The sequence below is a fragment of the Bufo bufo genome, chromosome 7 (genome assembly GCF_905171765.1).
Source record: "Bufo bufo chromosome 7, aBufBuf1.1, whole genome shotgun sequence".
NCBI lineage: Eukaryota > Metazoa > Chordata > Amphibia > Anura > Bufonidae > Bufo > Bufo bufo.
The window spans coordinates 183,953,541-183,965,831 of record NC_053395.1 but is presented as its reverse complement, the minus strand read 5'-3'; the positions used below and the strand labels follow the sequence as shown (position 1 = coordinate 183,965,831).

The window sequence follows — 12,291 nt, the reverse complement described above, 5'->3', positions numbered from 1 at the left end:
TGCCCATTTACTGGGGCACAATTAGATGTATTGATAAGCTCCTTTAAACTCATTAAAGGGATTATCCAATGTCTAAAACATGCCCACCAATGCCTGGGCCCCTCATATAGATTATACTTACCCCGCTCCCCAGCACCCGTGTCGTTCTGGATCCCTGCACGGCCACCGAGGCATCTCCCCGTCGAGTAGTTCAAAACAGCCAATAGCAGGCTGCGACGGGGACGAGCCTCCCTAGCATTGTGGGTGACGCTACGGAGGCTCTTCCACGTTGCGGCCTGCTATTTGCTCCTCCCCCAGTCACCGGATGTTTTGATCCGGATGACGGGGAGATGCAGTGGCAGCCGTGCAGGGATCCAGAGCAACGCGGGTGCCGGGGAGCAGGGTAAGTATAATCTATATGAGGGGCCCGGGCATTGGGGGGTCATGTTTTAGACATTGGATAAACCCTTTAATATTCCCAAAAAAATTCTGGAATTTTTTTAAAACTAAACCATAAAAATATTATACCAACTTTATGTGCCAAAAAGATATACCGTAACACAAGATCAATATACAACATATTGCTGACAATTCATCAACTAGAAAAAAAATAAAAAACAAAAGCATAATTGCAAATAAAAACCTCAAATTAGTATAACGAAAGAGTGCAAAACCTTACACCTGATATAATAAAACCTAAATTAAAAAAATGGAGACAACATGGCCTGCTCAAATAAGAAAATACTAAAACGTGCAAAATTAGGGATAATGAGAAAATTGGATTCAAGGATCCCAGACTTCATAGAATTTCTCATACTGAAAAGTTTACTGTTAAGCATAATTTATGACAATTTAGTTCTAAGCAATATCCAATTCAAACAAGGACTTTTCCACGACCCAGCGATCGTAATTTTGGCAACTAAAACATAAAAGATATCAAACATTTATGACCCCTGGAAGCTTAAAGTTAAAAATGATCAGTACCGGTCTTATTCTGCAGATTTGCAAAGATTCACTGGCGTTACAGAATAAATCAAATTGTAAAACCCTGATCCAGAACCTCCTAAGCTACTTACCCTCCCATCAGATATCCATAACTGCACCATCATAAAAAACGCCACGGAAACTTTTAGAACATTGAAGGAACATTTTCGTAAGTCTCACAAGGACCAAATACCATCTGAATAAAATTTTAGAATTGGCTTCCACTCAAGATGCATTCATCGAGATCTTGCCCGCTCATGAAAAATCTCACTCCCAAGTTTTGGGCTCAAAGGACTTTTGGAAATCTCTCTCTGTTGCTGTGACATAGGAAATGGGGTAAGAACCAGCAAAAAAAACCTAACATATAGATGAGATACAACCCCTGGACACAGCCAGATATACAGATGTAAAATATGATGGCTTATATAGTTTATTGGTTGATTGATGTAGAGAGCGCTCAAAAGGATGGATCTGATTATATCGAAAGAGCTGAGATTCAGAGGTGCTGGGTGTCAGTCCCCCACCAATCGAATATTGATGACCTGTCCTGAGGATCCTGTACTGGAGGACATATGGCACGCTATGTTAGTGGCTTCAGACACACTTTTAACCAGGATAGTGTCCACAAAGTTATACTGTAGGTTTAGCTTCTCTCTCATATTACCACTTGTTTCCCAGGATAGGGTTATTCATTTTGTTTTCTTGAGTTGTCTTCTCCCAGAATGACTCATAACTTTTATTCTGCTATGCATACTATAGAAGCAAAGTTTCCAACAATAGAAATAGCAGAAAGCAAGAAGCCAAACCAAATCCAATTATGCAACTATTCCAGCACATTTATTTTTTTAATTGAGGTTTTCCCTCACATATGCAAAAAATGTGCTAAATAAAAAAATTGATGTAAGATAGAAGCACCATGCAAAATAGTAGCACAAGGCAACACAGTGGCACCATGCAAAATAGTAGCACAAGGCAACACAGTGGCACCATGCACAATAGCAGCACCAGGCAAAATACTGTAGCAGCACTATGCAAGTTAGCAGCACCATGCAAAATAGTAGCTCAAGGCAACACAGAGGCACCATGCAAGATAGTAGCACCATGCCAAACAGCAGCACTATTCAAGACAATTGCGCCATACAATACAGCAGCAGCATGCAAAACTATTGCACCATGCAAGATTGCAGCACAAGGCAAGACAGTGGCACCATGCAAAATGGCAATAAAAGGGACTATAAGACCAGAGCATCCATATAGCACTTGTATTTTTGACTGGTCACCCATGTGCAGTCTTTCAGTTGCATAAAGGTTGTTGATCAGCTGAAACACTGCACATGGGTGACTAATAAACAGAAGCATCTACTGTACTGATGCATTTACCTCTTTTGTCACTGCTACCATGATACCATGCAATAGGAGGCAACAGATGTTATTGTACTTCTAGTAGTTCCACCAATAATATGGATGATCCAGGATTCAATAGTGCTGCAGTGCAGTTGCTTTCTTGTCCATAGGCTGTGTCCGGTACTGCAGCTCAGCCCCTGTGAGATGTCTGTCTGCTCTCACCAGACTATGGTTGGAATGTGTGTAGAAATTTGGGTCCCACTGCTTGATTGTCTGCACCGCTGCAGGGTACAAGAGGGTTTGTACTGCCCCTTTGGAAATCAATGGTCCTTCAGAGCAGATATCACACTGCTCTAGGTAATGGTGGGAGGTCACGTGTGGTGGCCTCGTCTCTGTCAGCTTGGTATGACCTAATAGGACTGTCTAAAAGAGACGCCAGCCTTATAACAATATAAGTGCATCCTGTCACAATATATAAATGGAGGCTAATGCATTTGTAACGCCCCCGAGTGGAATTACCACTCCTAAGCCTTGCTTCTATCTGTGTATGCTAATATCACGTCATCTATGCATTTATTTTCAAGTCCTGTATAATGTGCATATCTATTTCTATGCAACTGTTTATGTTCACGTGTAATGTGCCTGGTTCACCAGCAGGTGGCAGCAAACATGGCAGAGCTACAGGTACATAGCATGGAGCTTTCCATTCCATTCTAACCCCCCCTCTGTGGAGGAGTGGGCAAGTCCCACTTCCTGCAGGAATGGTGGGGACCAGTTAGAGGTCAGTCCTAGCTTACCCCAAGCTAGGTGAAGGTGGGCAGGGCCACATCTCTTCGGGACATGCCCAAGCCACGCCAGCCAGAGCACCCTCAGCTCTGCTGGTCATGGAGGCCAAAGCTTAAAGTCTCAGAAGCCAGGAGTATAGTTCCCTGGCATAACTTAAGAGTCAGACTACAGAGAGAAGGTGCAGCAGACAGAAGAATCTGAGTCATACAGTCAGCCTGTCAGTACAGCAGAGTGAGAGAAACAGATGTAGCAGTGTCGAGTTTGCCTGCCAGTTTTAATGCTAAAGCCTGCTGGGACCAAGACAAAGCCTGAAGATTGATTCTGATGAACGTTTATTCAAGTAAAGCTGTTGTTCAACTACATACAAGGTCTGGACCAAATTATTTGTTTTATCCCTCAACTATTCCCCCCTATTTGTCTGCTTCGGAGCCCACGCCTGGGGTCCGGCCGTATCCAGGTAGGAGCACCGTGACACTCTCATACAACATAAAGGGACATTTTAGACCACCCTATACCACTCGGCCATTCCTATACCTGGGTCGCCCGACATAGAGGGCTCTAGGTGGAGGCGCCCGTTGCACATTTGTGACATTTTGGATTGAAGTATTACATGTGTTTCATACATTTATCTAGAAATTCGACATTTTATAGCCATCTTTGATTCTTGACCCTTTAAAGGGTTGAGTTGCTACAATGCCTGATACAAAAACATCCGCAGCTGCCCAAGAAAAGCAGCTGTCAATTTCCACACAGCTGCCTTGGCACCGTCCAAGCCATTGTGGGGCGTCCATGTAGTGATGTGACCCATCCAGTGACATCCTCCAGCAGCTGCCGTGCTTTCCTGCCTCACCATGACACACCAGCTCTAATGGGGTTTAGATTCTGGAGCTCCCACTAAACATACTGGTCAGTAACTGTTACCATCAATTCTGAAACAAAAGACACAACTAGACATAAGCCAGAGCGCGCAGGAGACGAGGGTCATATCCTCCGGTAAATCTTCTTAATTAATCATTAAAGGGAACCTGTCACCACAATCTTACATTTTCTGCAGTAATACATAAGTACTATAGTACTGCAGATAAGGAGTCCTGATCGCTATGCTTCATTTTCCTAATACCCCCTGTTCCCCTTAAAGCTGCACTGAAATACATTGTCAGGACTGCTGCGCACAGGAGTCCTCTCCATAATGTTAGCACTGCACAGCAATCTGGACTGTGCTTTTCAGCGTAGCTTTCAGCGCTGACAGTGGGGGAACCGGAGGCAGTGGGAAAAGAAGAAATGTGGATCCGGACTCCTTATGTGCAGTACTACTCATGTATTGCTGCAGATAATAGTCCAGAATGACAACGACAGATTCCCTTTCAAAAAGGTCCATATTTGAAGGCTTTGTACAAAGGATGCTATTGACGTGCCTCCTGTCCGTGTATGTGATCGAAAGCCACCCTTATACCCTCCCCAAAAAATGTGACTGTACACAACACATGGATAGTCATCATACCTCGTGCCCTGCAGTTCTTCCATGCTGCCTCCGTTCTTCCATTCTGATCACCGATTAGATTCCTTGCACGATGGCCACCATGGTCTCAGACTTCTTCATGTAGAGTGCTTCAGTAAAGTCTAAGGCTACTTTCACACTCGTGTTTTGGGCGGATGGATCATGCAAAAACGGATCCGTTACAATAATACAACCGCATGCATCCGTCATGAACGGATCCGTTTGTATTATCTGTAACATAGCCAAGACGGATCCGTCATGAACTCCATTGAAAGTCAATGGGAGACGGATCCGTTTTCTATTGTGCCAGATTGCGTCAGAGAAAACTTTGGCTCAGTTTCGTCACGCTGCAAGCAGCGTTTTGGTGTCCGCCTCCAGAGCGGAATGGAGACTGAACGGAGGCAAACTAATGCATTCTGAGCGGATCCTTTTCCATTCAGAATGCATTAGGGCAAAACGCATCCGTTTTGGACCGCTTGCGAGAGCCCTGAACGGATCTCGCAAACGGAAAGCCAAAACGCCAGTGTGAAAGTAGCCAGACTTTACTGAAGCGCTCTGCATGAGGAACGGTAAGTAGCCATCTTGAAAGGCACCTAACAGGGGACTAGAGGAACAGCAGCAGCATGGAAGGAACCAGGTATGTTCACTATCCATGTGTCATGTATTGCCAAGTTCCAGGTTTGGACTGGAGGGTTGCTTTAAATCAGTGGTGCCCAACCATTTTTCGTCTGAGGCCGCACTAGACATGGTGTAAATTTTGCGGGCCAGAACCAGGTAGCTTTGCCAGAAAGAAATGCAAACACTGTGAGGGGGCATGTGTGAGCATTACTAAAATACATAATACGTAGGCCTTCAAATCTGCGTTGGAGGCTGCATTTGGAGCCTCTGTTGCAGATTCTGTTGAAAGACCAGACAAAAAAGTCTTGTATGCAGCACTTTTGTGTCCGGTAAAAAGACAGGATCCCGAACGGAAACTGAACGGTTCCCATCATAGTCGGTGGAGTCTGTTCAGCTTCTTCCCTGTGGGGTGACAGGAGGAGGGGGGAGCAGGGTCACTAGTGGGGTGACAGGAGGAGGGGGGGGCAGGGTCACTAGTGGGGTGACAGGAGGAGGGGAGAGCAGGGTCACTAGTGAGGTGACAGGAGGAGGGGGGAGCAGGGTCACTAGTGAGGTGACAGGAGGAGGGGGGAGCAGGGTCACTAGGGGGGTGACAGGAGGAGGGGAGAGTAGGGTCAGTAGTGGGGTGACAGGAGGAGGGGGGAGCAGGGTCACTAGGGGGGTGACAGGAGGAGGGGAGAGTAGGGTCAGTAGTGGGGTGACAGGAGGAGGAGGGAGCAGGGTCACTAGGGGGGTGACAGGAGGAGGGGGGAGCAGGGTCACTAGGCGGGTGACAGGAGGAGGGGGGAGCAGGGTCACTAGTGAGGTGACAGGAGGAGGGGGGAGTAGGGTCACTACTGGGGTGACGGGAGCAGGGTCACTAGTGAGGTGACAGGAGGAGGGGGGAGCAGGGTCACTAGTGGGGTGACAGGAGGAGGGGAGAGTAGGGTCACTAGTGAGGTGACAGGAGGAGGGGGGAGCAGGGTCACTACTGGGGTGATGGGAGCAGGGTCACTAGTGAGGTGACAGGAGGAGGGGGGAGCAGAGTCACTAGTGAGGTGACAGGAGGAGGGGGGAGCAGGGTCACTACTGGGGTGATGGGAGCAGGGTCACTAGGGGGTTGACAGGAGGAGGGGGGAGCAGGGTCACTAGTGGGGTGACAGGAGGAGGAGGGAGCAGGGTCACTAGTGGGGTGACAGGTCACTTCTGTATTGGAATGCATTGGCTGTATGAGTAATACAGTGTGTATTACTCATACAGCTTCCGGCCTATGAGATCTAGGGGGCTGGATCTCACAGGCTCTTCACCGGAAGGCATCGCGCTGCCTTCCATGCCATCGGGCCCCCCCCCCACAGCCCCATGGGGACCCGATGGCGCCACCGCCGCCGCACCAGGTAAAAGCCGCAAACTGCAGGTCTGAATTGACCTGCGGTTTGCGGCGATCGCCGACATGGGGGGGGGGGGGACACGGGACCCCCCTGCGCATTTAGCCGAGGTGCCTGCTCAATGATTTGAGCAGGCTCCTTGTTCCGATCACCGCCCGCCGGGGCGGCGGTGATCGGAACAACACATGACGTACCGGTACGTCATGGGTCCTTAAGGGGTTAAGATTTCCTGTTGAAAGCATCCACATGGGCCATAGACAGGAGGGGACCTCATTGACTTCTATGGGACACCTTTCTAGGCATGCTCAGTGACCTGTGCAGGGGTCAGGAGGGAGCAGATAAGCTGTGATATTACCTGTTGTAAATTGTGGATCCAGTGTTATCGATATATATAGGTGATACCTGTCTTTGTACTTCTGCCTGTAATAATAATGAGATGACTGCCAAAAAGCGATGTGTACAGAACAGGAAGCCTAAACATATTAGGCCTATTTTTTATAAATATAGACGCTGACCTTTTTGTACCATAGTGAAAATTAAAACAAAAATCGCTAGTATTTAAAAAAATAAAATGTTTAGCATAACAACGTGATCTAAACAAAAGGTTATTTTCTGACATGCCCTTTAAGGTGAATATCGTCCACTACCTTCTGGGTCCCTATGTAGCTGCACAGGTTGCCCATATGAAATCGCTGGCACAGAACAAGATCCCTTTTCTGGAGCCTCGTCTTGCTTTGCTGAAGACAATTTGTGCAAACCCGCAAGTATCTTGTAAATATTTAAAATTTCCACTTCTGCTTCTCACACGAGAAAACAAGGAAAACGGGAGACTAGCGATCTAGCCCAGCATCCAATGCATAATGGCTGCAGCCCAGACTCTAGGGATGCAGATCTGTCAGGCTTTGGCACTGAATGTACACTGCCAAATAAAACACAACAAAAATAGTAACGAAAAATTCAATATACGCATAAAAATAAACAGCAATGTTCCTATTGCAGAGCAGCTGATAACCATCCAGAGAAGAAGCCCTGCCTACCGTTCTGCTCTATGACTGTAATAATTAGTGAAGACTATGGAGGACATTTATGAAATGTTTTACGCCACTTGTCTTGCGTGGAAATATCACCTATCATGATGACACTAGCACTTATTTGCGCCAGATTGTGCGGATTACACTACCCTGCGCCACTTTGAGAAATAGAGTCAGAATTATTTCAATAGTTCCATGTAGATCACCTTTTGGACTCATTTAGTATATGCCAAATTTTAAAAAGTCACATCTCCCCCAGGCGAACTTTCACTGAAATAGACGCATCTGAATTAGGTGCAACTACATTGCACTTGAGCTAAATTGACCATGTGCCATCTACATAAATTTGGCGCAGGGGTGCATAGCATCTCTAATCTAAAAACTAACCTCAAATACACCCATAATGATACATTTCCCTTGATAAGTCCCAGCATGGATCAGGCCATGAAGTGACGCTTTACCTTTCCATGTTTTCTAAGCGTAATTGAATTAAATAATATGTAGCTTGAAAAAACTGAAAGTATGTATCACACCAAAAACAACAAAACACAAATAAAATGTATCAAATATCAAACAAGCAAAAACCTCAGGTGTCAGCAGCCTCTGGCACTCCAGCTGCTGCAAAACTGCGACTCTCAGCATGCACACTTAGTCTACTCTCACACTCGCGTTTGGCGCGGATCCGTTCAGATAATACAACCGTCTGCATCCGTTCAGAACGGATCCGTTTGTGTTATCTTTAACATAGCCAAGACGGATCCTTCTTGAACACTATTGAAAGTCAATGGAGGACGGATCCGTTTTTTCTATTGTGCCAGATTGTGTCATAGAAAACTGATCCGTCCCCGTTGACTTACACTGCGTGTCAGAACGGATCAGTTTGGCTCAGTTTCGTTAGACGGACACCAAAACGCTGCAAGCTGATGCATTCTGATCGGATCCTTTTCCGGTCAGAAAGCATTAGAATGCAAACTGATCCGTTTTGGACCGCGTGTGAGAGCCCTGAACGGATCTCACAAACGGAAAGCCAAAACAGCCTTAAGGCCTCTTTTACACGGGCGTCCCGGATTTGCTCCGGGTGCGTCGAGTGTGCATTGCGGGAAAACCGCACGAGTAGGTATGCAATTGCAGTCAGTTTTGGCTGCGATTGCGTTGCGATGTTCAGTTTTAATCAAGTGGGTGCAATGCGTTTTGCACGCGCGTGATAAAAACTGAATGTGGTACCCAGACCCGAACCCGAACTTCTTCACTGAAGTTCAGGTTTGGTGTTCTGTAGATTTTATTATTTTCCCTTACAACATGGTTATAAGAGAAAATAATAACATTCTTAATCCAGAATGCTTAGTAAAATGTGGCATGAGGGGTTAAAGAATAAAAAAAAATTACTCACCTCACCCTCTTGTTCGCGCAGCCGGCATCGTCTTCTTTCTTCTTCTTTCAAGACCTGCAAAAGGACCTTTGATGACAAAATCTTCTATCTTCATTCAGCAGGACCTGCGCTGACGTCACCACGTGGTGAGCGCTATTACGTCATCAAAGGTCCTTTTGCAGGTCCTGAAAGAAGAAGCAAGAAGACCATGCCGGCTGTGCGATCAAGTGGATGAGGTGAGTTAATTTTTTTATTTTTTAACCCCTCAAGCCACATTTTACTTAGCATTCTGTATTAAGAATGCTATTATTTTCCTTTATAACCATGTTATAAGGGGAAATAATAAAATGAATAGAACACCTAACCCAAACCTGAACTTCAGTGAAGAAGTCCGTGTTCGCGTTCGGGTCTGGGTACCACATTAAATTTTTTTTCACGCGCGTGCAAAACGCATTGCACTCGCGCAGAAAAAACTGAACATCGGAATGCAATCGCAGTCAAAACTGCCTACTCGCATGGTTTTCCCGCAATGCACACGCGACGCATCCGGGGCAAATCCGGGACGCCTGTATGAAAGAGGCCTAACTGTTGCACCAGGAATAATTGAAGCTTGCTGGGAGTTGTAGTTTCCCAACAGCTGGAGTACCGAAGGTTGCTGACCCCTGTCAAACATCATGGTATAATTTGATAATTATAAAATACGTTAAGACATCCCTTCTGTAAATGACAACTGTGCTGGAGACCAAATAATGTCTGACACCCGAAACACCCAGTGATCATCTGTCAGAAAATTTTATTTGGCAGGTAAAGTAATTTCATGCAGATCATTCAAATGAATGGTGGTCAACTAACACAAGGAGGGTCCAGATTTGCCAGAGTGACAGCCGATCATACTTTGTTAGGGTTCATGCACGCGAATGTGCCGCGTTTTAAATTGCGGAACAGCAAAACACGGACGCCATCCGTGTGCGTTCCGCAATTTGAGGAACGGAACAGAATGGGCAGCCCATTATAGAAATGCCTCTTTTTGTAACAAAACGGACAAGAATAGGACATGTTCTATTTTTCACCCTTAAAATTCTTGCCTATACTAAACTAAACTCACCAGACTAACTATACCAACTAGAAAAAAAAAGTTTGAGGCATGTCTGATAAGCATCTTCACCGACGAACAGATCTACGATAGTCAGAAATAATTGTTTGCCATCACAGACATAAGGATGACATAAGGATGACATAAGGATGACAGTGGTTTTCTGCAGTTATTTGTTAAATCAAGGCAAAAAATAATAAAAAATCCTAACTACTATTAAAAAGCAAAATAAATAAATCATCGTCAATAACTGAAGCGTATGATAACAAATGTCTGACAGAGGAAGAAGAGATACACATCTCAACAGGATGCAAATCAACGGTAAAAATCACGAGAGGCAAAGGAAATATAAGCACAAGATCACTTAGAAGAGTGCGCTGAATGTGTCCAAGAGAACCCAGGGGTTAACTAGTGCAAAGCCAGTGACCAAAAGTGAGTGACTCAGTCCCCAAATACCTACTGTTCTACAGAAGACTGTCCTGAGTGCGGCCTGAGTCAGCTGTGGATGACATGGCAGTGCAAGTCAAGTAGCAGAAAAGAAGGGATGAAAGGCAGAGGGATCTGACAGCCTGGCTCTCTGCATTGCCATCCCAACACCACACCCAGGCCAGCACAGTGTAACACAGCCCCTGCCCTGTTGTCACTTACTGGCGAGAAGGGAGGATGGTGAGGACCCCTTCCAGATGTTGCTCTGCTCTCTCTTTCCCTGATTGTCCCAGTCGCCGGCAGTTCTGTCTTGTTTTCCAGACTTCTCCTAGAGTTCTGCAAAAAAAAAAAAAAAAAGAATTCTGACTTCCCCTCAGTCCGGAAACATTGAAGTGATGCAACAGTTCCCACATGTGGCTGCTTCAGATCATGCCTCGACTGTGAGCCACTGCATACAGATCAATGCAGGATGAATGACTGCGAGAAATGGCCGTGTTTTCTGCTCCACTAATGTGACCGCAAAGACGGTCCGGGCCCCAGTTCCCACTGTTTGTTCTGATCTGACCCTCTGTAAGTTATTTAAAGGAGCACCTAAAAGGGCAAAAAGCTGCTCATGTCTCATAGGATCCATTCTATACATGCTTTTTACCATCCAAAAGGCATATATATAAGTGTATATATCCGCTATGCGCAAATAGCTTCTACTACAGTAATGCCGCTTACACTTATACATGTTTCCAATGTTCACGTGTCTCATGTACACCACTGCATTTTCTTTCCGCGTCCGTTCCATCTTTTTGCAGCCAGTATGCGGAACAATTCACTTCAATGGGTCCGCAAATGACTCTGTGTGCATTCCGTTTCCGTGTATGTCCGCAAGTCCGTTCTGCAAAAAAATAGAACATATCCTATTCTTGTCCGTTTTGCAGACAAGGACAGGCATTGTTACAACGGATCCCACCAAAAAAGGGATGCAACACGGATGTCGCCCGTCTTCTTTGTGGATCCGTTTTTTTTTGTGGACCGCAAAATACATACGGTTGTGTGCATGAGCCCTTAAGCAGCCTGCTGCTACTTGTAGTTCTTGTTTGCAAAGGAGATGCAGCCATGGTATCGTGCGCCTGTGCCCCTTTACATATAGTTTTGGAGGTGCTGGTTTGATTCTCTTTTGCAGCCTACAGGTGAAACTCGAAAAATTTGACTATCGCGCAAAGTTCATTTATTTCAGTAATGCAACTTAAAAGGTGAAACTAACATATGAGATAGACTCATTACATGCAAAGCGAGATATCTCAAGCCTTTATTTGTTATAATTTGGATGATTATGGTTTACAGCTTATGAAACCCCAAGTCACAATGTTGAGGTCCCCTTTGCTCAGGGGCTATGGATTAATTAGCCGACTAGAGTGCGACACTTTGAGCCTAGAATATTGAACCTTTTCACAAAATTCTAATTTTAAGCTGCATTAATGCAATTCCTTTTAATTTTCATTACTGAAATAAATGGACTTTTGCACGATATTCTAATTTTTCGAGTTTCACCTGTGTGTATATATATATAGTGTGTTTTAGGGCATCCTTTGCAGAGCACCATACTGTAGGCTTTGCTGTCTTATTTCTCTCCAAGTCCTAAAAAGAATACACAGTTTTCAAAATCAACAATTAAATTCATGTTTTTCATATGTTCTTTACTTTTGTGTGACCTCTGGAAGATGCCGTTTCCCTGCTGCATAAAAACATAACAAATGACAGTGTGAACTAGGCTTTATCCCTTTAAAGGGGTTGCCCATTCCTTTACT

The 12,291-nt window shown here is 45.2% G+C and overlaps 1 protein-coding gene across 1 annotated transcript in view; it reads right to left on the bottom strand.

The window, feature by feature from the left end:
- Window positions 1-10,845, bottom strand: part of WIPF1 (WAS/WASL interacting protein family member 1) — a 74,736-nt gene extending 63,891 nt beyond the window's left edge. Inside the window, exon 1 of the mRNA XM_040439636.1 lies at window positions 10,715-10,845. The gene's annotated coding sequence lies outside the window, so the exon portion shown is untranslated. The remainder of the gene's footprint in view (window positions 1-10,714) is intronic.
- Window positions 10,846-12,291: the final 1,446 nt, after the last annotated feature.